The 26,188-nt window shown below is 44.1% G+C and overlaps 3 long non-coding RNA genes across 3 annotated transcripts; 2 read left to right on the top strand and 1 right to left on the bottom strand.

The window, feature by feature from the left end:
* The first annotated feature begins 1,415 nt into the window (after positions 1-1,415).
* Positions 1,416-2,338, top strand: LOC114460040 (uncharacterized). The gene is made up of 3 exons (XR_003673523.1): positions 1,416-1,464; positions 1,587-2,277; positions 2,324-2,338. It is a non-coding gene; the product is annotated as an uncharacterized LOC114460040 (long non-coding RNA).
* A 16,813-nt stretch (positions 2,339-19,151) lies between these two features.
* Positions 19,152-19,591, top strand: LOC114460037 (uncharacterized). The gene is made up of 3 exons (XR_003673521.1): positions 19,152-19,203; positions 19,337-19,428; positions 19,564-19,591. It is a non-coding gene; the product is annotated as an uncharacterized LOC114460037 (long non-coding RNA).
* A 1,547-nt stretch (positions 19,592-21,138) lies between these two features.
* On the bottom strand, positions 21,139-22,423 carry LOC114460038 (uncharacterized). Its single transcript, XR_003673522.1, has 5 exons — positions 22,353-22,423; positions 21,920-22,003; positions 21,733-21,798; positions 21,501-21,638; positions 21,139-21,414 (listed from the first exon to the last, which is right to left on the bottom strand). It is a non-coding gene; the product is annotated as an uncharacterized LOC114460038 (long non-coding RNA).
* Positions 22,424-26,188: the final 3,765 nt, after the last annotated feature.

The raw sequence follows: 26,188 nt of genomic DNA, 5'->3' as shown, positions 1-26,188 counted from the left end.
ATTTCTTAGTGAGGAAAAATACATTCACGGTCCTGCCTGCCCACAGCGACCAGTCAGGAAAAGACTTTCAGAAATTACTATCAATCTTTATAAAGTTTATATGGAAGCTTTTGAAGCACAAACAACAAAAACACATGATCACCCTCCAATATAAACTGTGTAGAAATAAAAAAATAAAGTTTATATCAGAATACTAGTATAGTTTCCAGGTGAAAAAAGTGTACATATTAAAAGTTACAGGAGGGGCCCAACAAGATGGTTTGTACCCAGGGCCCAAAATGTGGTGCTACGCCCCTGGTGCACACTCACAGCCAGGGTCTGTAACGCACAGACATCATCAGTTCTCAGATGAATATATGCACTATTAGCTAAACTTCACAATAACACTATAACAATGCAATAGATTAGATCAGCTGACATGAACCTGAGTCACTGCACCATCTATGTTTATGTCACGTGACTCCAAAATCCTTTTATGCACACAACAAGGAAATAATCTGACTATTTAAACGTTATTTAACAACTCTCCACATCCATTACACACAGAACACACAATCATAATAACACACTCCATCTCCATCACCACCACTTTGTAAAAATACTGTAGTGTGACGTTAAACTGTATGAATAGATATGAAAGTGTACGGTGGCATCATGCTCTTACTTTGAGCTGCAGGGAGGGTTACCATGGTTACAGGTGTCCAAATGTGGAGGTGTGCTCAGGGGGCGTGGAGATAAAGTCTCTCATGAGGAGACAAATGTCCAGGGAGTTCAGAATCTGTGTGTGGGTGTGTATCAGAGAAAGGTGTGAGTCTTTTCTGGGTGATGGTGCTGCGTACCCATGTCTTCAAAAGTCAACATGAACCTGTGTTGATTAGGTCTAAAAATAATTACATTCAAATACAAAATACACGTAATAGCCTACGTGTGTCAAAATCATTTCCCTAAATATTCATAAGGAATTTATAAATTGTGCTAAATATTTTTCATAGACTACATTTAAACACCTACATTCTCACCAATAGGGGGAGCTGCAGCACCCCTACTTCCTGTAGCCCTGCTGAATATTCAGTTACTGTTGATCAACCTGATTTATGATGGTATTAATGTTTGTAAACACAGACAGATTAGATGTGATCAATACGTTAGATCACATGATCACATGAGTTCTGATTGGATTTCAGCCTAGGTGACCAAATAGTGTATATATACATATATATAATAGTGTATAGTTAAGATCAGAGGAGGTGGAACCAATCAGTGAGGATGAAGAGAGGAACACTTTGAAGGAGATGAAGAAGGTGTTGAAGACAAACCAGTAGAAACATGGAGAGCTTGATGGAGATGGCATCAGGTTTTTGAGCAGCACTTTGGACTCTTTAGATGTGTAAATCACTGCCTGTGTTTGCTCCTGCAGGGCGGACCATGGAGGAGAGCAGTGGATCAAAGCTGGTGTGAGGAAGTGTAAGTGTGTGTGTGTGTTCATTCAAAGTGTCCTCATGAAGCTCTGAGTGAATGAACATGTCAGTGATACAGAGAGAATGAAGCATCACATGATCAACTGTTGTTTCTTTGTGTCTCATCAGATTTCTGTCACATTCACCTCAACACAAACTCCATCAACAGAAACCTCAGACTGTCTGACAACAACAGGACTGTGACATGTTTGTGGGAGAAGGAGGAGATTTATCCTGATCATCAGGACAGATTTGAGCACTATCAGGTTCTGTGTAGAACTGGTCTGACTCGTCGCTGTTACTGGGAGGTGGAGAGGAATGGAGATGTTTCTATAGCAGTGAGTTACAGAGGAATCAGTAGGAAAGGAAACCGTTTTGATTGTTGGTTTGGATTTAATAATCAGTCCTGGAGTCTGAGATGTTTCAGAGGTTTTTACTCCATCAGACACAATAACATAGTCACACCTACCTCCTGTCCCTGTGGTTCCTCTGGTAGAGTAGGAGTGTATGTGGACTGTCCTGATGGACGTCTGTCCTTCTATGAAGTCTCCTCTGACTCTCTGACACTCATCCACACCGTCTGTACCTCCTTCACTCACACTCTGTATCCTGGGTTTGGGATTTGGTCCTGTGGTTCCTCAGTGTCTCTGAGTCCTCTGTGAGACAGACAGACAGACACACACACACAGCCACACAGACGAAACACAGACAGACAGAGTGCCAGATAGACAGACATGCAGACAGACCCACATACAGACATGTCTGAGTCCTCTGTAAAATAGACGGACACACAGTCAGGCACACACAGACAGACAGACATGTCTCTGAATCCTTTGTGAAATAGACACAGACACACAGCAACACAGACAGACAGACAGACACACAGCCACACAGACATAGTGCCAGACAGACAGACAGTTAGGCAGACAGACAAACAGATAGACAGACAGACAGAAACAGACCATATTGTTCTATGATAAATGAAACAGTTGATTCCTATAATAAAGTGGTTTTATTTCAGAGTTGATGAATGTATTGATTAGAACATTGAACAGAGGAGGATTCTCAGGTGAAAAACCTTGAATTGTAACAGAAAAACAAACAAATGTCAGAACTTAAACATTTGAGTTCAACATTATTTTCTCACAAACCTTATAGTTACTTTAATTTAAGCTTCAAGACTAAACATTTAAATAGAAGGAGAAGCAAATGGACCATCTTCACTTCAAAATTAGTTAAATGTTAAATATTTTTAAATATTTAAACTTATTTGATAAATTAACAATGAATAATATGTTTAATGTTATTAGTTAAAGGTATAGAGGATAATTTTCCCAAAGTTTAGAAAGGAAACGCACTGCGCAAAAAGAGCAAGAATCGAGAATATCCGTTTTTTTATTCTGTCGAGAATACGGACAGGTAGAGGTCGAGGTCGGTCGAAAAGGAAGGGTCAGCCCCGCCAGTCTCCAAGCATCCAGGCTAGCGTCCCTGTATCTCCTGGCGTCCAGGCTAGCGTCCCTGTATCTCCTGGCGTCCAGGCTAGCGTCCCTGTGTCTCCTGGCGTCCAGGCTAGCGTCCCTGTGTCTCCTGGCTCCCAGGCTAGCGTCCCTGTGTCTCCTGGCTCCCAGGCTAGCGTCCCTGTGTCTCCTAGCTCCCAGGCTAGCGTCCCTGTGTCTCCTAGCTCCCAGGCTAGCGTCCCTGTGTCTCCTAGCTCCCAGGCTAGCGTCCCTGTGTCTCCTAGCTCCCAGGCTAGCGTTCCAGAGTCTCCTAGCTCCCCGCACCAGGCCGCCGCCAGTGCCGGCTCCCCGCACCAGGCCGCCAACGTCGCCGCCAGTGCCGGCTCCCCGCACCAGGCCGCCAACGTCGCCGCCAGTGCCGGCTCCCCGCACCAGGCCGGCTCCCCGCACCAGGCCGCCAGCGTCGCCGCCAGTGCCGGCTCCCCGCACCAGGCCGCCAGCGTCGCCGCCAGTGCCGGCTCCCCGCACCAGGCCGCCAGCGTCGCCGCCAGTCCCGGCTCCCCGCACCAGGCCGCCAGCGTCGCCGCCAGTCCCGGCTCCCCGCACAAGGCCGCCAGCGTCGCCGCCAGTGCCGGCTCCCCACACCAGGCCGCCAACGTCTCCTAGCTCCCAGGCTAGCGTTCCTGTGTCTCCTAGCTCCCAGGCTAGCGTTCCAGAGTCTCCTAGCTCCCAGCCGCCAGTCCCGGCTCCCCGCACCCGGCCGCCGCCTGCCCTGCCGCCAGTCCCGGCTCCCCGCACCCGGCCGCCGCCTGCCCTGCCGCCAGTCCCGGCTCCCCGCACCCGGCCGCCAGTCCCGGCTCCCCGCACTCGGCCGCCGCCTGCCCTGCCGCCAGTCCCGGCTCCCCGCACCCGGCCGCCGCCTGCCCTGCCGCCAGTCCCGGCTCCCCGCACCGGCCGCCAGTCCCGGCTCCCCGCACCCGGCCGCCAGTCCCGGCTCCCCGCACCGGCCGCCAGTCCCGGCTCCCCGCACCCGGCCGCCGCCTGTCCTGCCGCCAGTCCCGGCTCCCCGCACCCGGCCGCCGCCTGCCCTGCCGCCAGTCCCGGCTCCCCGCACCCGGCCGCCGCCTGCCCTGCCGCCAGTCCCGGCTCCCCGCACCCGGCCGCCGCCTGCCCTGCCGCCAGTCCCGGCTCCCCGCACCCGGCCGCCGCCTGCCCTGCCGCCAGTGCCGGCTCCCCGCACCAGGCCGCCAGCGTCGCCGCCAGTGCCGGCTCCCCGCACCAGTCCGCCAACGTCGCCGCCTGTCCCGTCTGAGCCCTCTTCGCCGGAGGTCTTCCCGCCTGTCCCGTCTGAGCCCTCTTCGCCGGAGGTCTTCCCGCCTGTCCCGTCTGAGCCCTCTTCGCCGGAGGTCTTCCCGTCTGCCTCGTCTGAGCGCTCTTCGCCCAGCCCGCAGGAGGTCTACCCGTCTGCTTCGCCGGCTCCGCCTCATGGGAGGCCGCCGGACTCCTGGTCCCCTGCCTCGCCGGCTCCGCCTCATGGGAGGCCGCCGGACTCCTGGTCCCCTGCCTCGCCGGCTCCGCCTCATGAGAGGTCGCCGGACTCCTGGTCCAGTTTCGCCTGCCCGGCCTCATGGGAGGCTGCCTTGACGGGGTTTGGGAGCTGGTTCCAAAGGGGAGGAGCCTGGTAACTGAATGCTCTGTCTCCTGTTCTACTTCTAGACACTTTAGAAACTTCAAGAAGACCAGCAGACTGAGGGCCGTATTCACTAAGATCTGAACTAAAGGGTGGTAAAACAGTTGCTTCCCTAAATCCTTTGATTCACCTACTGTGAGGAATTCACTAAGATTGCAGCAATAATTAACGTGCATGCAGACCGCCCCATTTAAATGAGCATTTTGCTCATTTAATGTGGACGTCAGTGCGCTGCACAGACATTTCAGGAAGTTAAATTGAAGTTAAATCTCTGTCTGCTGCACAAACATATAATAATGTAGAAAACATAATAAACAAATAAACATAAAAAAATCGAACAAAATGTAACAAATGCGTGTATTTGTTTTTCAGCAGCACTCTGGGCCAAGACATTCCTGATTTTAGAGATAATACGGAGGTGGAAGAAGGCTGTCTTTGTGATTTGTTTAATATGAGAATTAAAAGATTAGTCAATATCAAAGACAACACCTAAGTTTTTTACTGTGGTGCTGGGTGACAGAGTAATGCCATCCAGAGACACTATTTACTCTGATAATTTATCTCTGAGGTGTTTTGGACAAAATAAAATCACTTTGGTTTTATCCTGGTTAAGGAGAAAATTACGGCTCATCCAGGATGTGATGTCTATGAAATCTATGCTTTGACCTACAGTGGTGTGAAAAAGTGTTTCCCCCCTAAACCTTATCAGAATCAGAATCATTTTAATTAAAACCTTTCTCAAAAACCTAAACCTACCACAGCTCACTATAGATCAGAAAACCACCTTAGACTCACCATTAACCTTACAAGAATTACAAAATGCTTTAGACAGCATGTCAACAGGCAAAGCACCAGGTCCAGATGGGTTTCCTGCTGAATTCCTAAAACATTTCTGGTCAATGCTGGCTCCACTATTTTTCAGAGTAGTAACAGAGATCAAAAATAAAGGTTATGTAGGAGGTCACATGAATATAGCGAACATTAAATTGTTACTTAAACCAGACAAGAACCCCATGTTACCCTCAAGCTATCGTCCCATCTCACTTATTAACACAGACTTAAAAATTATTTCCAAAGCACTCACATCCAGGTTAGAGAAAGTAGTACAGTCAATTATACACCAAGACCAGACAGGATTTATTAAAAAATAGACACTCCACAGACAATGTGAGAAGACTGTTTAATGTGATCAACATGGCACAGAACTCTAAAAAGAAAAAAATAATCTTGTCACTCGATGCAGAAAAAGCATTTGATAGAGTAAACTGGTCATTCCTCCTAACTGTCCTTGGCAAATTTGGCTTCGGAGAATCATTCATACAATGGATCTCCACCCTGTACAATAAACCTAAGGCCTCAGTAACCACAAACAAAATAACATCCCAAAGCTTCACACTGCAGAGGGGTAACCAGACAAGGTTGCTCACTCTCACTTTTGCTTTTTGCAATATTCGTTGAACCTCTCGCAGCAGCTGTACGTCAGAACTCTGTTATTAAAGGAATCCACTCATCCATCTCAGAACACAAAATTAATCTCTACGCGGATGACATCTTACTCTATTTGGAAGAACCGCAATCCTCTTTAGAGGAAGTATTTAATCTAATAAACAGCTTCTCTAAATTGTCAGACTATTCCATTAACTGGACAAAATCATCAATCCTCCTTTTGACAAAAAACTCATGGAATCCTGCAAACCAAAATCCACAACACCCCTCCACCACAAATACAAATAAATATCTAGGCTTAAATATATCACCAAACTTAAATGAATTAATTAAACTAAATCATGATCCGATGTTGGACAAAGTCACAGAAGATCTGTGGAGATGGAACAATCTCCCCATCTCACTACTTGGCAGGATAGCCTCAGTTAAAATGAAAATCTTACCTAAAATAAACTACCTGTTCTCAATGATACCACTGAAACCACCAAAACAATGGTTTCAAAGATTAGATTCTGCAACTACAAAATTCTATACTAGAAATAAAAAACCTAAAATAAGCCTTTCAACCCTTCAAAAAAACAAAGACGAGGGTGGTTTAGAAGCCCCTAATTTCATGCATTATTTCTTAGCAAACCAAATATTATATTTAACAGAATGGCTAAAACCAAAAGAATACTACAACACCTGGCTAGAAATAGAACAGTTAGACTGCAAACACATTAAACTCTCTGATCTCCCTTTTATCACTGCGACCCTCAAACATCACAACTGCTTTAAAAACCCACTAATTGCCTCCACACTGACTGCATGGTGGAAAGCCCTGGACATCACAAATGTCCAATTAAAAACTAGTATACTGTCTCCAATCTGGCACAACCCCGACTTTAAAAATAAAAAAACACCACTCTATCTGAAGACATGGGAAGAGAGTGGAATCACTCATCTCCAAGACCTTTTTGAAAATGACAAGATCAGGCCATATAACAATCTAACCCAAGCATTCGATATAAATAAAAGTAACTTTCTACAGTACTTACAAGTAACAGAGACAATAAAGAAAACTACTCCACTAGACTTAACTACTTTACAACCTCCAGAACTGGCTATATATATGAAAAAAAATCTCAACAAATTAAAAAAAAACTCTCAAAAATATACAGAGCTCTCTCGATCACTAACTGTAATTACTTACCAATCGCGAAGTGGGAGGCTGAACTCTCAATCACCCCGAGCACTGATTTCTGGACAGAAATTTGTTGTAATACTTTTAAGATGACAAAAAACACAAACCTTCAGCTAATTCAATACAAGGTCCTCTACAGATCCCACATTACCCAACAGAAAATGCATAAAATGGGCTTCTCAGCAACAGACATCTGCTCTCAGTGCACCCAGAATACAGCGGATTCCTATCTACATGCCTTATGGCTTTGCTCCCCAGTGCAACACTTTTGGATTCTAATCACTGAAAAACTGTCCTCCATTTTGGACTGCAGGATTCCTTTATCTCCAAATCTTTGTTTGATTGGAGACCTGACAATGCTTTAACTTCCAGCAAACCAATCACAATCAATCCTTGCGGCACTAGCCATATCAAAAAAAACAATATTACTAAATTGGAAAGACAAAAAATCCTTAAACATAAACCAATGGCAAAATCTCCTTACAGAATTTATTTCCATGGAAAAGATGTCTGCTTTCAGAAAACAAAAAAAAATAACGTGCTTTGAGGAGCGTTGGACTCCTTTTTTAATTGCATTAAATCTAAAATTTTTAAAAGCCTGATGATCTAGCCTGCAAGCGACTGCCAGCACTGCTCTTTACTAACGCACTAGCCCAACTGTAAGCCTGGGCCGCCTTGGGCCTCTGGGGTGGTCTTGGCCAAGATGGCTGCGGTGGGTTGCCGGGGTGTCTTGTTGCCTCAGCACGGGTGTGCATTCCTTCTGGGTGTTCACGAGGTCCCGGGGCTGTTTGATTTGGCGCTGTTGCCCCTTGCATACGCATCTGGTTGGTCTCTGGGGCTGGGGCCCTGCGTGCTCCCCTGCCGCTCCTTCCCCTTGCTCCCTGTCCCCCTGTCTTGTCCTCCCCCCTCCTCCTCCTTTGCTCTTGCGCCCGCCATCCTGTTGGGTTGGGTTTGGGGGGCTCCCGTTGGCCTGGGGCACTGGTGGGGGGGCTGTGGCTCCCGCCTGGGGGACGGGCGGTGCCGTGCCGGGTGGGTTGGCTGGGGGGTGGTCTCGTTGGGGGGCCTGGGGTGGTGGGGTCCTTGGCTCCGGTCCGGGGGGATCCGGGGTGGGGGTAGCTTTGGGGGTGGCTGATGCCCGGGGTCGGCGATTGCCTCCTGGGTCGCTGGGTGGCGGAGTGTGGCTGTGGGTTGCTCCGTCGGCCCTTGCGGGTCCTCGGCTTGGCTCCCTGGGGCGCACCTTTGCCAGGGATGTCGCTTGCGCGGCGAGCCAGGCGGGGCCCCCTCCGGGGCTTTCTGTTTGACCGCAATGGCCGAGGTGTGGCCGTTATGGCTAGGGGTGTGGGGTGGGGGGTGCTATGGGGCCTCCCCGGGGGTCGTGTTGGGTGGGTGTGCGGGGGCACGGAGCGTGGCTCTTGGCCTGGTGGATCCGCGTCGGGATTGGCTGGTCTGCTGGCTGGGTGCACCGGGCGTCCCGGGGGTGGATCCGTGGTCTGGGTGTCCGGGGGTGTGCTCTCCTGTCATCTGCCCGGGGACCGGCCGCGGCTCGTGGCGGCGCTGCGCAGCCTTGCGCGGGGCGGGGCTGGTGGCCTGGGGCCTGCTGTCGTCCGGGGTGTGCTCGGGGGGGTGTCTCGTGCCGGTGCGTGGGTCATCGGGGATCGCCTCCGTTGGGGGGGCTCTACTGGCGCCGTTGGTGTGGGATGGCGGTACCGGGCTGGGGGTGCTGGCGGGGTGGCCCTGCTTGGCGGTAGATGGTGTCCTCTTTTGTCGGGGGGGCTGGGGCCGCCTCCCGGTGGAGAGTGTTATATCGTGGCGCCGGGTCGGCCTGTGCTGGCCCTGGTGCGGGCCTCCCCCCTGCTCGGCCGCCCTCCTTGGCGGCGGGGGGGCGTCGCTCTGGGCCGGCGTGCGGCGGGGGTCGCCCCCTTGAGCGCCGGGGGATGGGGTTGGTGCCTGGCTGCGCCCGGGGGTGGGGGGTGCCGCCGTGCTCCGCGGGGCCGTCGCGATCTGGGGGGTGCCGTGGGGGGGTCTCCGGCTTTGCTGCTCCGGGGCCCGCAGTGCCGCTTGCCCGTCTGCACCATCTACCCTCTCGCGTGGCCCGCCATGCGGGCGGGCCCGGCTCACACCAGACAGGCCTCCTACATATACACTTCACCTCACTCCCAGCTGGTCTGGCCCATTCACAAAATGCACCACACACCCATACCCAACCCTTGGGGGGCTGGATGGTGGGACTGGGGGTGGAGGGGGCCGCCACCTCTGTCACTATGTAGTGGCGTGGGGGCGGCACTCCCACCTCTAGTTACCCTACTAATCCCTCCAATTTTAATCACACCTCAACATGCCACCCCCCGGAGGGTGTATCTTCACCTACACCCTCCGGCCTATTACACCACATACACATATATCCACAGAGGCAGGATGGGGAGCACCGCTCCCCTCCATCCCCCTTCTTTTAATTACACCCCATACATTCACTAAACACACACATTCACACAGGGGATAGGGAAGTGCCTCTTCATTGGGGAATGTAGAGGCACCATAACAGGGTGGTGGGTTGGTTCACATATTTGGGCCTCTCCGGTGGGGACCTGGCCCCTCTGTTGGTGGCTGGGCCACTGCTTAGAGCAAAAATACATCAGGATGGTGCGGTCGGGCGTGGCGGTGGGTCTCGGGGGGGCTTTGCTGGGGTCTCTCCTTGCGGGGTCTTTCCGGGCGGTGTCGGCCTGGTGGGGCGCGGGGGTGCTTCCTCCCCTTGGGTGTGGCTGGGTGCTTGTTTCGTCTCCTGGTGGCCTTGGGGGCGGGCCCCGCAATGTGCGGACCCGGGGCGGCCTGCCTCACCGGTTTGGGGGGTGGGTGTGCTGGGGGTGTGCTGGTGTCCTCGCCGGGGTTGGGGCGGGGTTGCTTGGCGCCTCGGAGTGATGCTGTTTACTGGGGGGCGGCGCTAGCTGTTCCGGTAGTGGAGGTTGCTGTCGGCCGCGTGGTGGGTCTGTCCTGCCATTTGCGGACTGGTGGGTGGGTCCAGGGCATCTTTGGCTGGGGGCTGCTGTCCCGCACTTGATGTGTGTCATTGGGGTGCCTCCGTCCCCGCGGTGGGGATCGCCGGTTGCTCACGGGCCGGTGGGGGGCGCTGCTCCGTTGCTAGCGCTGTCCGGGGGGCGGCAGGCCCTGGGCTGCTGGCCTTGGGCTGTCTGGGGCTGTGCGGTCCTGCTGGGCTGTGGCCGGGTCCTGGGAGGGGGTGGGGGGTGCGTCCCGGGGGGCTTGGCCCAGGGGCTTGCCCTTGGAGGGTCCTGGTCCCGGGGGGTGCTCCTGGGGCCCGGGGTGCTTGGCCTGCTGGCCGGGCTGGTCCTGGCGGGGGTCTTTCGGGGCGGGTGGGGGTGGGATCGGTGGCGTGGTGCGCTGGGTCCTTGGCTCCTTGGGGCTTTCTCGGGTGTGTATGGGGGGGCGATGGCTGCCTCTCGGCTTGGGATCTTGGGGGCGTTCGGGGGGCTGCTTGGCCGTGGGGTGGTCGCCGGGGGCCCTTAGGCTGCCCGCTCTTGCTGCTGGCCTGACTGCTTCTTCGGGCCCGGGGGCGGCTCGTGGGTTTTGCAGTGGCGGTTCTTGGAAATACATTTGTCATGGATGCACTGGCCTTGGGCTGTGGGATGACACTCATACTGGGCTCAACCTTAGACACGTTGTTCCCAAATACCTGTTTTATGGAATTTCCACTCACCTCTTCCTCTGTTCACAGCCACCACTATTATTCCTAAACCGCACACTGGTCACCAAACTGCACAATATACACAACCACAATTTCACATCGCATCACTTGAAACCTATCGACTATTCCCCACTCATTCCATTTCCTATCTTGTATCCCTCTTCCCTGTTAACTTCCCCACCCCCCTCCAACCCCCCACCTTGGTGTAACACTGCCCTCTCTTTTTTTACATCCTCCCTTTAATAAAGTATTTCTTACCCTTCCCTAGGGAGGGCTGGTGATGGTCACAATTATACAATGAAATAAATAAATTTATTTAATTGCAATAATAAAATATGCATTGCTGTTAAAAGATTGCACTTCTTGTAGTGTTAACCTTCGACAGCATGTGCAGACAAGGTAAAAAAAAAAAAAAAAAAAAAAAAAAAAAAAAAAAGAATCTTTTTAATTGCCAAGTACATTGCGTATATGAGAAATTTGTCTTGGTGTGTTGGTGCGAAAGAAAGAACAGCATTACCCACATAAAATAAAATATGAGAGGCAATTTCCAAAAAGAAGAAGTCAAATATATAATGTCAAATATAAGGAATAATAAGAAACACAAAATGTACAATATGTGAAGCAATATACATATTCTTGGCCTGGTTGGTATGCTGGGTTGGTCGCACATTGGCCACGTTTACATAGGAGCTTTAATTCCTCTTTAAAGCGGAATAAAATTAAATTCCCCTTAACACTAGAAGTCCCAGGGATTTCTATATCCCCCCAGAAGTCCCAGAGCAGGGTCAAATGAACTCTAGGACCAAACTGACGACTCTGATGGCTACATTTTGCATCTATTCATTTGTAAATGAATCACCCGAGAAATCAGCAGGTGATTAGGATTGTAATCAGGCTTCTGCAGAGCTGGATGATTATTTTAATCAGGTGTGTTGGAAGAGGGTTAGGTAAATAGCTGACTGCAGCCACCGTCGACACTCCACACCTATTCTACTCAAAATGCAGAGAAGACTTACCACTCAAGAAGCGTTGGAATTGATCCTGAACAAGGCAAACCCTTGTGACTCAGATGGAGAGGACATAAACCTTCAGCCAAATTCGGATTCGGACTCTGAGCTGTCTTCAGGTTAGATTTCCCAAACGTCCTATTTTCATTTCCTGACTTTATTTTTATTTAAAACCAAACAAAAGAACAATTTGAATTTTTTCACATTGCAGATGACGGGACTGCTCCTCATCTGGAAAAGAGCGCTCGGTTGGAGAGTGAGCCAACAGAGACGGCGAAAGATGGCACAGTGTGGCATGAAGAACATGTGGGTACAATTCTCCGTTTCACTCCAATGGAACCGTACGCTGCAGATGGAGAGCCAACAGCAAAGGCCAGAAGAAGTATCAGGAGTCGCCTTCAGAGCTTCCTCTGTTTCATTACTGTTGGCATGCTTCGTACCATTCAAGAATGGACTATTCAGCCTGCACGGCAAACGGAGCAGACGGACTGGTTCATGATCCTCCATGAACTAATGGCATTTATTTCTGTTAATATTTTGAGGGGGGTGACCAAGGTTCCATCTCTGCGTGACAGCTGGTCAGCATGCCTGGGAAACCCACTTATCACTGGAACTATGTCACGAAACCGTTTCCAAGACATCATGCGTCACCTACGATTTGATGACATGTTTACGCGCAGTGAGCGAGTGCAGACAGATAAGTTTGCTGCAATTTTGGATGTGTGGGGATCGTTTGTTGCCAATTGCATCACATGCTTCAACCCTGGTCGACACATCACAATTGATGAACAGCTTTTCCCATCGAAGACTCGCTGCTGTTTCCTGCAGTACATTGCAACAAAACCCAACAAATTTGGCATAAAGTTTTGGGTGGCTTGTGATTTGAAAACAAAGTACATCTGCAATGTCCTCCCATATCTTGGAAGGGACCCCAGTCGTCCCAGTGAGGAGAGACTTTCTGAGAGTGTGGTGATGAAGCTGATGGAACCATTTATGGACAAAGGCAGGACTGTCACCACGGACAATTTCTTTACATCACTGACACTTGCACGACGACTGCTCAGCCGGAAAACCACCATCCTCGGGACAGTCAACAGGATTCGCCGGGAAATTCCTCAGTCAACTATTAAGATGGACCGCAAGGAATTCACCACTCAGGTATGTTGTTGGTCTTTTTATTCCATCAACACCTCTGAGTGTGTCATTGTGTTTAAAACCACTATAATAACATTAATTTCTTCTTTTTTAGGTGTTTTCCACCACTGGTGCCACGCTGACGGTGTACGCGCCCAAACGAAAAAAGACCGTCTACATTCTCAGCAGCATGCACAGCGGGGTTGAGACTGAGGAAACCATCAAAAGGAAGCCAAACACCATCACCCAATACAACACCACAAAGTGCGGAGTGGATGTGATGGACCAGATGGTGCGGGAGTACAGTGTGCGCACAGGAACACGGCGATGGCCAGTCGCCGTGTTCTACAACATGATCGACATGGCGGCACTCAATGCACATCTGCTTTATCAAGCATGCACCGGGGTGCAGGAGAGACGGGTGGACTTCCTGGTTCAGCTAGCAAGAGAGTTGGCTAACTCTCATGTGAGTGAAAAGAAGGCACTCAAAGAGCAACTGCGCCAACAACTACCGCCTACACCTGGCCCTGGGAAAAGGGCTAAGTGTCAGATCAACCATTGCTGCAAGAGCAATAGCGCAACTGTGCGATGTGTTCATTGCCACAAATACACATGTGGCAAATGTAGGAGAGAGATACCGTGGCAGTGCCAAGTATGTCACGAGTCTCAATAAGAGGATGAAGGAGATTCTTCTAAATATGTGCACAGTTGCTTTGTTATTATCATTATTTTTTAGTATTTTTTTTTTTTTTTTTTTCACAAATAAAAACCATTGAAAACAAATCACAGTTGTTCTTTTGCATATTTCTCACACCACACTGTCATTAAAAATAAATCATTTTTGTGTTCTCTTTGGGTCAAATGACACCTCTCTGGGTTTTATAGGTAAAAAGTTCATTTGACACCTCTGTGGGACTTCTAGTGTTAACCTGAACTCGTAAACACATAATTCCTAATGCTAATTTAATTCCGAATTAAAGTTAATTCCAAATTATGTGGCTGGTTTATGCCGTTTTTAATTCCAAATTAGATAATTCCTCTTTCTTGTAAACACTTAACTTGGTTAAAGCCGCTTTAATTTAATCTGTATTGTGTAGGAGGATGAGTTATTATTAAGGGGTTATATAATTAAGAATATTAATTATGATTATTAATATTACTTCAAATTTTGCGGGGTGCCACTCCTTTTAACAGGAGAAATATGTCTAAGTTTTTAGACTAAACTCATCAATGTGAAACCAGGGAAAAGTGAATTCTAACAGCAACATCTACACCATAGTCACAGCTTTGAGGAATCAAAGATTATGTTTAACCTTTTATTCAAAAGTCAACAATTAACACAGTCAAAATATCAATTGAAATGGGATAATTAAATCATGATACAAATGCATTTCTAAGCTAATTAAGGTGAGGATTACATGAAGTAAAGTGAATCACTATTCGAACTAATCTAGACTAACTATAATAAAATCAAAGAATAAAATCATAAGAGAGCTCATAACAAAGAGAGGAGGACGGACAAAGGGGAGACGAACAAACATGAATGAGATTTACTGTGTGTGGAGCATGTTGTGAGTGTGTGTAAGTTCGTAGTTATGGAAGTATGGATGTGATCTATTGTGGATGAAGTTGCTAATGAAAGTTCATTCTTGTAAATTGAAGATGTCAGGGTTGGACATGGAGACTTTCTGGGTTTGCAGGAACAACGTCTGTGTAGCAGTATAGCTGCGCTGGCGTGCCGCCGTCGAGTCCTGTTCCGTTAAACAGCAGTGATTCTATTGGCCGATCCACAACCCTTCTGGGATGATCGCAGCCGGTTTCAGACGAAGAAGGACCACGGTTTGGTCCACGATTCAGCTGTTGGAAGGTCGGCTTTCAGGCACGTTCTTTTGCGTCTTAGGCTTTCACTGCAAGCAAGGTTCTTAAAAAGTCTAACTGGTGCAACTACAAATAAAAGAAAATGAAAGACTGGAAACATGAGGGAACACGTGTGAGCATGAACGCCCGCGTCCAAAACTGAAGTTTCTGGTCGCGCGTCTTTTTTTAAAGGGGATTTGGAGACGCCTTTTGGAGGAGGTGTCTTGGTTGATTCTTCTGAGATCATATCGGTGATTGGTCAATGTCTCTGCTTTCAGCTTGTGGGTGTGTCTCAAGTGTGGGTGTGTAAGACAGAGACAAACAGGAGGGATGATTCTAAACATAAAAGAATGCCTAATAATTAATTCCACATATTTCGAAACATCTTTTCAACATCATATCTTAATATATCATCCATAATGAAAGAGTTTGATACCAAACACGACTGGAAAATAGCCTAGCATCACTTTAGGAACCGGGAATGACTTTTACTTGTAATTATTCATAAACATACAATCATGTTATTCCTCTTCTTAACTATATGGTTGCCATAGATACCTCAAACTAACTTTTGTGATGTTTTCTGGTATGTTTAAGCACTTTTTAAATGATGAAACATTTAAAATAGCATTCTGTGGGTATTAAATTACATAAATTGAGTGGAATGAGACAGACAACATTTGCAATTTCAATTTCTGTAGAATCAAAGAATAATGTTTTCATTTGTAACTTTTCAAACGTAATACAATTTCTTTGTTCTCCTTTTTTTACTGTGGCGCAATTCAGAGAAGGAGCCTGGGAAGTGTCCTTCTGTAACATCTCACCACAGGGGGTCAAAGGGCACTGGGACAGTTCTTTGATCTTACAGCATCCTCAAAAGTATCTGTTTGTAAAGGGGGAAGAAGAGGGAAGTTCTTCTTTTGATCGTAATGTAGCAGAGAGGTAATATAGGGGGAAACTTTCTTGTCTTTTCCTGTCCTTTTGTTCGGGCAGGAAGGGGAGAAGACCCCCCTGTGGGGCACGTTTGCACTTCACAGTAGGCAACAGACTCCCCGACTCCACTGACTGGTGGAGCCAATGTTCTAAGTCAAAGATCACCTTGGGGGTTTAGTTCCCTACAATTGTTTTGCGCATGCGCGACTTGCGAAGATGACGCGCTGGTGACGACATAATCCAAGATAGCGACGGCCCGGACTCCAGCCTAGACTATTTGATAAGAGCCTCAAAAGACATGGATATAATGAAAAGAGTGGATAAACATGCAGACTTTCACACGGACAGACACGGACTTATTAAACACACACGATCCTCGGTAAACGTAACAGGCTTCATCGGACGGCTGGCACTAGGACCCCCCGGAGTAAATGCGTCCCAGTACTGCATTCTCAGGCTGTAATATCACCAGTTTATCATTTTACCTGTTGTGAGAGCTACTGTCTTTACCAGGGAGCAAATATTTATTCGTGGTGATTGTTTTCAGAGTTTTACTGGGATTTTTACCAGTGATTAGTTCATATCTCCTTCCGCTCCGTGGTCCAAACTGAAACCGTGTGTTATTGTTGAGCTGATGCTTCAAAACTAAATCAAAATAAAGGTGAAAACAATTCTCGTGTGTGGTCTTCTGTTTCATAGACGACAATAAAATGTTTTTTGTATGTTTTTCCTGATAAACCCCTGTCCCCCTGTCCAGTCAGAGCCTTCCCAACCCCCAGCCCTAAAGCGGAATTATCTAAAGCCGAATAAACCTGTTTTCCATGTAAACCTTGTTCGGGAATTACCACTTTAATTCCGAATGATTTAAATCGGAGTAAATAATTCCGAATGCAAAAACATCATGTAATCGTTGCCATTCGGCAAAATCAAAGATAAAGACATACATAAATTATAAAGGCCAAATCATAGATTTCAAAAGTGTATATCTACAGTATTATTTTAATTAGAAGATATTTTACATTTACAAATCAAATGATCAATTTCTTGTAGTTAGTTAAAGATTAAATTTACTGCTGATTTAAAGCAATACAAATTATGTTAAAGATCTATTAATTGATTTATTATTATTTATCATTTAGGGGTCTATTGTGCCTGCTTTATTTGATTTATTTGGTATCTGTATGTGAGTTGTTTAATGTGTATTAAGTTTAGTATTTAAATTAGAATTATTTGTTAAAAATTTAGATTTTGTGTATTTTTCTTCCAAAGTGTCTTTTTAGTTTCAATCTGCCTCAGTTATATCTGATTTGTCTCATTGCTTACGTACATGGTTGTGCTAAAGTCAATCTTTGACTGCCCATGAAAAGCTGTGTTGTTCTTTAGATTATCTTGGAGCCCATTCCATTCTTTGATGCCTGTAAAGGAACATTCTAAGAGCTAAACACAACTGTTTTATGAAGCTGAAGCCACTTTAAGTTTTGATCTTTGATTCTGAATAATATTCAGGTTGTTTTGTGTTATTTATTTCAGAATTCCTTGTAACATTTTCAGTTTCTGCTGGTCTCAGGTAAATAAACTGGTATTGAAAGAATAGAATACTTAGTGTTTCAGTCAGATTGGTATTTGTAAAGATTAATACTGAGCAGAGTTTAGTACTGTTAATGTAAATGATTATAAACTGTAGGGTTAGATACAATAACATTTCATTTATCAGAGGCTTTTATCCAAAGCAATGTTAATACAGTAGAGGTAGGAGGGATTCAAACCTCTGAACCTCTGATTACAAGTCAGCTTCATTAACCACTGTTGCTCCACCACAGAGTTGATCAACAGTGGCTTCTTTTCTGATACAGCGCTGATATGAAGCTGTACAGACACAGATGACCCAAAAAATAATGCATTCTTTAATTTTAAGTAACTTAAAAGTTACCTTTTCATGTAACTCATTAGTTTTTGCGGTAAGTAATCAAAATAGTAACTGAGTTCATTTGTGAATGAAGTAACTAGTAACAGTAACTAGTTACGTTTTTTCAGTAACTAGAACAACACTGGTTGTGACAGAAGTGTGACTGAGTTCAGAAAAAATATTGTAGCAACGTTTTTAGTAAGAATTTTTACTTGTTCTTGCAGCTAAAATTCACCAGAATGCAGGAATTTGCATGTCTTTTGTTAAAACATTTCTGGGGGGAGGACCCCCATGCCCTTTCCCCTCAATTCTAGGAGAGGCTTTAACATGTAAATGAAAATGCTGTGAGCTACACATGCAAATCAGGGTAGCAGGGGAACTTCTACTGAGCTTCAGTACAAACCACATCTTCATCGCAGCTGTGGAGTTCAGCTCAGACGTGACCGATTAAGATCAAGGAGGGTAAGTGTTATTATATTAGATTTGTTTTTGGTCAGTGTGACTATTTTTCATGTGTATTAGTGTTTTTTTTCAATGCTAACAAGCATTGGTCTAATCTGAAGTCACATGTTCAAAACTCTGAACACGGTCTGCAAATCTCTCAGTCCATGTGGACTAAACTGTGACTCATTTTTCATTGTTTTCACACAAAACACATTCACTGACCACAGTCAACAACATTCATCAACTCTTTTCTCACTCACTAGTTTTTATTATTAATAATGATGAGTTATTATAATTGGTTCACCACCTGCAAAACACGAAACGTTTACAGCACATTTTTAAAATGCTAACACACTTTGTTCAAAACACATCAGCTAAATGAAATATAATGATTACAGTATTTTGTGTTTTATATAATTGTACCCTATAGATTATTTTTTTGTTTACAGTAATTTTTATATTTTTTTGTGCAAAGATCTTATTTTGTATTAAAATACTGATGTACCTGACAATGTAATGCTCTTTGTTGTTAGTATTTAGTAGTTCAGTGTGCTCAGAGTGACTAGATGAGATTATTTGTTAGTGTTGTGGTTGAATGAGCTTCATTTGAGACGTGTATGAAGTGTTTTGTTGGTGAGAAACACTTTTGGAGATGAGAGTAACTGTTGAGCTGAGATGACTGATGGATATGCAGGCTGTGTTTAGAGTTTTGAACATGTGACTTCAGTTTCAACCAATACTTGTTAGCAATCCGAAAAAAAAAACTTTAATAGAGTGGAAGGGTCCCAACCCACAGGTTGAGAACCACTTGTGTATTGCATGTCCAAGAATCCATGTACTATGGCTAGATTGTATGTCCAAGCATGTATTTATGTCTCTCCTCTACATTGCACACATTTGATCACCACTGTATTTATATCCATACAGGGCTTGGTCCATCATACATATAGAAGCCTCACAGAGCTGCAATGGAAGGTCTAGCCAGAGGACAAGTATGTTTTTGGTCTTTTTCCCTCTGAATTGGCACATTTTGTGAAAATTACAAAACACAGTTAGTTAGATTTTTTTTTGTAACATGTTTTGCTGAATGATGAGTATCTTCTACCTTCACCACCACCACCACAGATTCTGTTCTGATCACAATGAAAAAGTGACCATGGCTGTGATGGGGGCCATTTAAGATGCTGAGCCACACTGGGGCACAAGCCAAGTTAGAAGTAAGTCTGATCACATTAATCTGGGGACCTAATTTAATGTATTTGAGTGATCATTAGCCTTTTCAGATGCCTTAAAATAATACATTTAGTATGAATTCATGACATAGTATTTGTGTTGTCATTTTCATTCACTAGGAGCTGCAACATGGCTTTAGAATCCTACTAGGCCAGTGAGGAGCAGGACCTGAATGGGACCAAGGAGGATGTAAAGAGTAGGAAGACTCTTACCAGCAGGAGAGATCCAGTGTTATTGCCGTGCTCCATACTGCTGCATTTATTGATCATGGTATTTATCAATCACCTGTAAACAAAGTGTATACAGGCTATTTCTAAAGTGACTCTTTAAGACATTTTAGTTGCCTGCGACAAGCTGTTGAGCTAAGGTTAATGCATCAATAAACCAATTGGAACAACAATTAATATCAGCAATGGATTTGTTTCTGTTATCATTTATTGTCATAATTTAAGGACCCATAATTGTTTTGTTACATTGTGTTAGCCAAGAAATGTATCGGATTAAATATTTAAAGTGGGTCTTGTGTTCATGTTAGGACAGCTGAAATAAAAATGGTCAGGATACTGACCTCTCTTCCCATTTGTCACACAGCTTTTCAAGGAATGGGTCAAAGTGGGACAGAGGATCCTCTCTCCAGAAGAAAAAAACTGTTTACAAATTTGCCTCTACCAAAGTGGCGAGCAACACAACTGTCAGAGATGATGGAAACCTGCCAGAAAGCACTGGGCAATAACAGAAAAAAAAGTGTTGAGCCAAGATCCACTCACTTATGCACAGACTCTGGACACTTTTCAAAAAGGCTCCGCCCTAATTCAGATAAAACATCTATCTATCTGCATGTGAGTGAGGTGGAAGAAGACTCAGATAGAGATGTTTAAAATTTTGTTTGTGTGATATATGTGTGTGTGTGTTTCTTTTTCTAACTCATTCTAATTTTATTGTGATAGAATAAAATGTTATATGCACTAAGTGATTTTTGTTTTTAATATTTATCTTGATAGTCTCTATCTTCAAAGTAGATCTGCCATTTTTGATGAGACAATTGGTACAGAGGTGAAAAAGGTTTAAGTGGACCTAGTATAGCTTTAGGGACACTGCATTTAACTGTCCTGGGTATGGTGAGTCACCCTATGGGCCATGAATTGTATATCGTACTTCGGATATGACCGGGGAGAGTATCGGTGCAGTATTCGGAATCAAAATACTAGTGGTGTTCGGACTTCGGATATGACCGGGGAGAGTATCGGTGCAGTATTCGGAATCAAAATACTAGTGGTGTTCGGACTTCGGATATGACCGGGGAGAGTATCGGTGCAGTATTCGGAATCAAAATACTAGTGGTGTTCGGACTTCGGATATGACCGGGGAGAGTATCGGTGCAGTATTCGGAATCAAAATACTAGTGGTGTTCGGACTTCGGATATGACCGGGGAGAGTATCGGTGCAGTATTCGGAATCAAAATACTAGTGGTGTTCGGAATTCGGATATGACCGGGGAGAGTATCCGGGAAGAATTGAACTCCGGGATATGGCAAGTATAAAAGTGTTCCCATATCCGGAGTTTGACATGCTCCGAACATGACATCGACTTCAACTGCTGTTCGGAGAGTATCCCAGGTGGATATCACCGTATTTGACTCATATCTTGGAATATTCGGGGTTCGATTCTTGGGCTTTTTGCGCAGTGAGTTTCCATGCACTTTTGCTTGGTCTTTGAGTCTTTACCAGGACACGTGTTTACAGGTAGACAGAGATACTCAGCAAGCTGCTTCAGGCTGTCATGATATGTGATAGAAGCAGGATGACCAATAATATCATCCTCCACCATAACTTTACATGACTCTGGAAATGTGTGAAGGTCTGTGTCGGTAGGATCTGGGATATTGGCTGAAACATCATGCACAGTGTCTTCCATGCTGATTGTAGGAAGAGCATCCAAGCAAATTTTACTGTTGAGAGCACCACCAGTCCTGTTGTACTAAAAGTAGCTATGAAAATTACACCTCCCAAAAAACACATTATTGTGAGAACAAGTACAGAAAGATGTAGTTCATACCTCACACAAATACGAGGCTTATAGGTTGATTCTTCACTGTCATCGTCAGAATCGACCTCCCTGGTTACATCTTCTTCTGATGATGACAAAGACTCTGACTCTTTATCAGGGTACCAGGTGCTATCATCCCAGTCAATACTTTGGTAGAAAATATACATTCATAGATTATTCAAACAATACACAATTTTCTATAAACAGAGAAGTGAAATCATCTCACAACAAAGAAACTTACATGGAGTTCCGAATGTCATTAAATTCATCAGCTCCAACCTCAACGTTTAGGTCCTGGGACGGCATACTGAATACACAGGCAAAGAACAATAATTGAGGGATATTATGACATGTTACTGTGATGCAAGTAAAGCAGCGTGCATTTTTTTTAAATAAATGGAAAAAAATTATAATTATAATTACCATACCTTGAATCCAATTGCTGAAGAGCTGTCTCTTCGGGACCACTAATGTCTAACTCCTGGACTCCAGCAACGGAGAAATTATCATCTCTGTGAAAATGACAGAATTACAGAAAGTAATCAGCATATGTTAAACTTGATTTGAAATGCATTATTTTTTAATGCAGCAGAATGCCTGCAGGAAATAAACCGAGTTCAAAGGAGAGCCTGGAAGACAATCAAGGGCTCTCTCATCTGGATGACACAGAGTACAACATAAGATCCCCCCCCTTGCCTTACGTACAGATCTCCCCCAACCCCCTCCCCCCACCCCCCACACACTATCGGCATATACATTTAGTAATAGTGTGATGCACGTAGAACAAACGACAAGTTAGGAAGAATGTTCAATAGCATGGTAATACAACACATGTTCATATCAGCCTAAAGTTACACGCACCTCTCAGACAGTGACTCGGGAGCAACAGTTGACACAGCGGGGTTAGGTAGTCTCACAAGTGAGTCCTTCCATGGCGTTGAAGTCGACGGAGCACAGTTATAGCTAAAAAGAATCACAAATATCTTACATTACAGCTGTTGACCGCCCTGCTGAAAGCAAACACAACACACACGCTCAAACACGCACACATGTATACTGTACACACTGTAGCTGCTAAACTAGCTCGCACTAACAGAGAATCAATAGTAGCATCGGGCTAATCCAACAACAGAATTACTTTGCGACATGTATCGCTAACGTTAACATCTGGCTAATATGACAAATAGCTTGAATTGCTTCCACTATTTTAAAAGATAACACAATCACCCAGGCAACAAAACAACCTTACCTGTCCAAAAGTAATTCAGCAACCATAGCATCAGTTTTCAGGCCCTTGTCCTCCTTCAATTGTCGCCATCGTTCAAAAGATGTTCCGATGCAGATTTTTGTCTTTCCTCTTGCTAAATCCAAAGACCTCTTTTTTGCAGCTTTTTCTAAAAACGTCTTTCTTTTCTTGCCCTTCTTAGCAGGGCAAGACTTTACCAGTAAACGTGGAATAGGTACTTTCTCCGCCATTCTGTTGTCTACTTCGGGGCTTCCTCTAACAACGGTGACGCGCTTTTTAATGTACGCTCGTGCACGCACGAGGCCGTGCACGAGCAGGAAGACCAGGAGACGTGATTGGTTGAAAAAAAACGAACCGTGAAAATCCCATTGGTCGCAGTTATTGCAGATTTACAGACGCTACAGTTGACAGATTTTCTTCGTTCCTTTTTCAGAATACATAAGATCTTCACATCTGTCCGGACATAATGAACATTTCTACCAAAAACTTGAAAAGTGTATCTGGAGATAGTTACCAACCCTACCTTTAAATCAAACATTATTATATATGTATAAAGTACTGTCACTGTGTTTTATGGCACTTAACGTATTTGTGTATTATGTACATCATATTAAGAATTGTATTCTTTTAATTAAATTGGGAAAACTGTAATGCAAACAACTGACCAATGCCCTCCCTGCCCCCTCGCAAACTACACACATGGGTGGGGGGTAGAGCAGCAACGCCATATCGATAATAGTGAGCCTCTGAGTTTGTGTCAGGTTTAGCAGCAAAGCATTCTTTACAAACCACATGATTCTGGTCAAGTTTACCATCTTCCTACGTCTGATTTACGTGTTGTTGTAACTTTGTAGCGGTACCAACATGCTTCCTGGATTCAGTCTGTGTTCAAAACAAAACTCAAAGCATTGATGATGCATTCAATGTCCCTCAGAAAAACTGGATAGAATGAAATACATCATAAAAAACTGGCCTGCGACCCTGAAAACAGGAACAGATGATGGATGGATGGATGGATGGATGGATGGATGGATGGATGGATGGATGGATGGATGAGAAAATGGATGCAACCATGGATTTTACCGATGCAGGCACGCAGTGACCGATGCATCTCGATTTCACCCGTAAATTGTACCGATGTCACTGAATGAATCCATACACTTGCATCGCACACGTTTGGATCTAGATACCGATTCATATCAATTAATCTCCACATGCTTAGTGTGTACGTATGTAATATTGTCTCTAAAAACAGTTGACTACTCTGCATTCATTAAATCTCTCTTTTACAGATATTGATAATATTCATTTCACCTACATTTGCCTTAATCTTGGTGCTGCTACTACCTATTCAGCTGCGCAGATAACAAAGCAATGAGTGTTTGTGATCCAAGTAAAGACAGACTTTTTTGAATAGAAGATTCTTTAATCAAACTTAACTTTCAGGAACATTTTAATGTAAACAAAGGAAGCCACTATCCTTTATCCATGACATCACCCTGACCTCCTCTTTTACCTTTAGAACCTTCACCTTCATAGGCTGCAGGCCGTTGAAGGGGCCAGAGCATCTCTATGGATCAAATTCTGCAATGTCATTCTAAAGTGAAAAAAAGAGGTAGTTTAAGTTGTAAAAGTTACAAGGTCATGATAAACCAATTACAGTCATTAAATAAAGTCACATCAATAAACTGACAGATCAGTGACTGGTTCACATTTTATATCACACATTTATGGAGACTTATTTTTCTAAAATTAGTGTTTTGATCATGTTTGTTTTACAAATACAGAGTAGCCAGTATCAGTGCACAAAGTGAAAGTATAGAATACTGACATCATGTGTTAGATGTTTTTATTTGAATGAAAAAAAAAAAAAAATTGTGCAAAATAGATAAAAAATAAATTAATCAATTATATTTTTAAAAATATATTATTTAATTATTTTAAAATTACATTTTTTAATTAAAAAAATATTATTTATTTATTTTTAAAATATGTTAAAATATATATATTTAAAAACATTTTTTAAACAGTTTAGAATATAAGGCATCCAATTTTTAATTTTATTTTATTATCACCAGACATTTCAGGTGACTATTTTATTTCCAGGCGACCCTACACAGGGTGACGACCCCAGCATTGAAAAACCCTGATTTATCCCATTCCGGAGGAGCAGTGGGCTGCCAAGGATTGAAATTATTGTTATTATTATTAATAATATTTTTTTTATTTATTTTATAACTTATTTTAATTTTAAAATAGATGTACAGATTTTTTTTAAATTTTTTTTTTAATGAAAAAATAAATTCAATGTAATGAAATTGAAAAACATAATGTAAATCAGTTTTTTTAAAAATATATTTTAATTTATTATCACTAGACATTTCAGGCAACTCCATTTTATTTCCAGGCAACCCCACATGGGGTCACGACCCCAGTGTTGAAAAACCCTGATTTAACCACCACAGAGGAGCAGTGGGCTGCTAAGGTGTAAAATTGTTGTTGTTTTTTGTCTTTTTATTGTGGCCACCCTGAGGCCACCCTGAGGCACACCTGTGCAATAATCATTCTGTCTAATCAGCATGTTGATATGACACACCTGTGAGGTGGGAGGGGCTATCTCTGCTCACTAACACACATTTACACACATTTGTAACAATATCTGAGAGAAACAGATCTTTAATGTTTATAGAAAATGTTTTAGATCTTTGAGTTAAGCTCATAAAAAATGGGAGCAAAAACAAAAGTGTTTATATTGTTGTTCAGTGTGTATATATATATATATTTATATATTGTTGGTGGTTGATGGTCACAATTATGCAATAAAATAAATTCATTTATTTAATTACACTAACAAAACATGTATTGCTGTCTATAAAATATTGCACTTACTGTAGTGTTGACCTTTGACAGCATGTACAGACATAGTGAAAAAAAATAGTATTGTTATGTTTAATCTGGAAGTTTTGTATCTTTTCACATAATGTGATTATCAATAGTAAAACATTTTAGTCATAAGTATTTAAATTAAAAATAATATTTGATGAGCCAACCCATCATTATCTATCTATCTTTAATCTGTATCTTGCTTTTGTGCAATGCTTTAATCTAATGTTATTAATAATTTGTATTTTGAACCTGTTACTAAGATATTTAAATTGGCTTTTATTTACTTGTTTGTGTTCTTTTATATGTGTATGTGAAACACTTTTTATCAAAATTAAAATCAAATATAAAAAAAAGTCATCTTACTCATGTTTTCTATTTATGTAAAGCGTCTTTGTGGGTATGGTTTAGACCACTATGTAAGTGTTAGAAATGATTCTGATAATAATAATATAACAATAATGTAAATATCAATTGCTTGATATATAAAACACCATATAAGGGGGGCCAAAAGAAAACCTGTCCTAGAGCAGCAAAGAGGCTAGTGTTGTCATTGAGTTTGGAGTGG

This window comes from Gouania willdenowi, unplaced genomic scaffold, assembly GCF_900634775.1.
Source record: "Gouania willdenowi unplaced genomic scaffold, fGouWil2.1 scaffold_37_arrow_ctg1, whole genome shotgun sequence".
Lineage (NCBI taxonomy): Eukaryota > Metazoa > Chordata > Actinopteri > Blenniiformes > Gobiesocidae > Gouania > Gouania willdenowi.
This window is presented reverse-complemented; position numbering and strand designations above follow the sequence as displayed.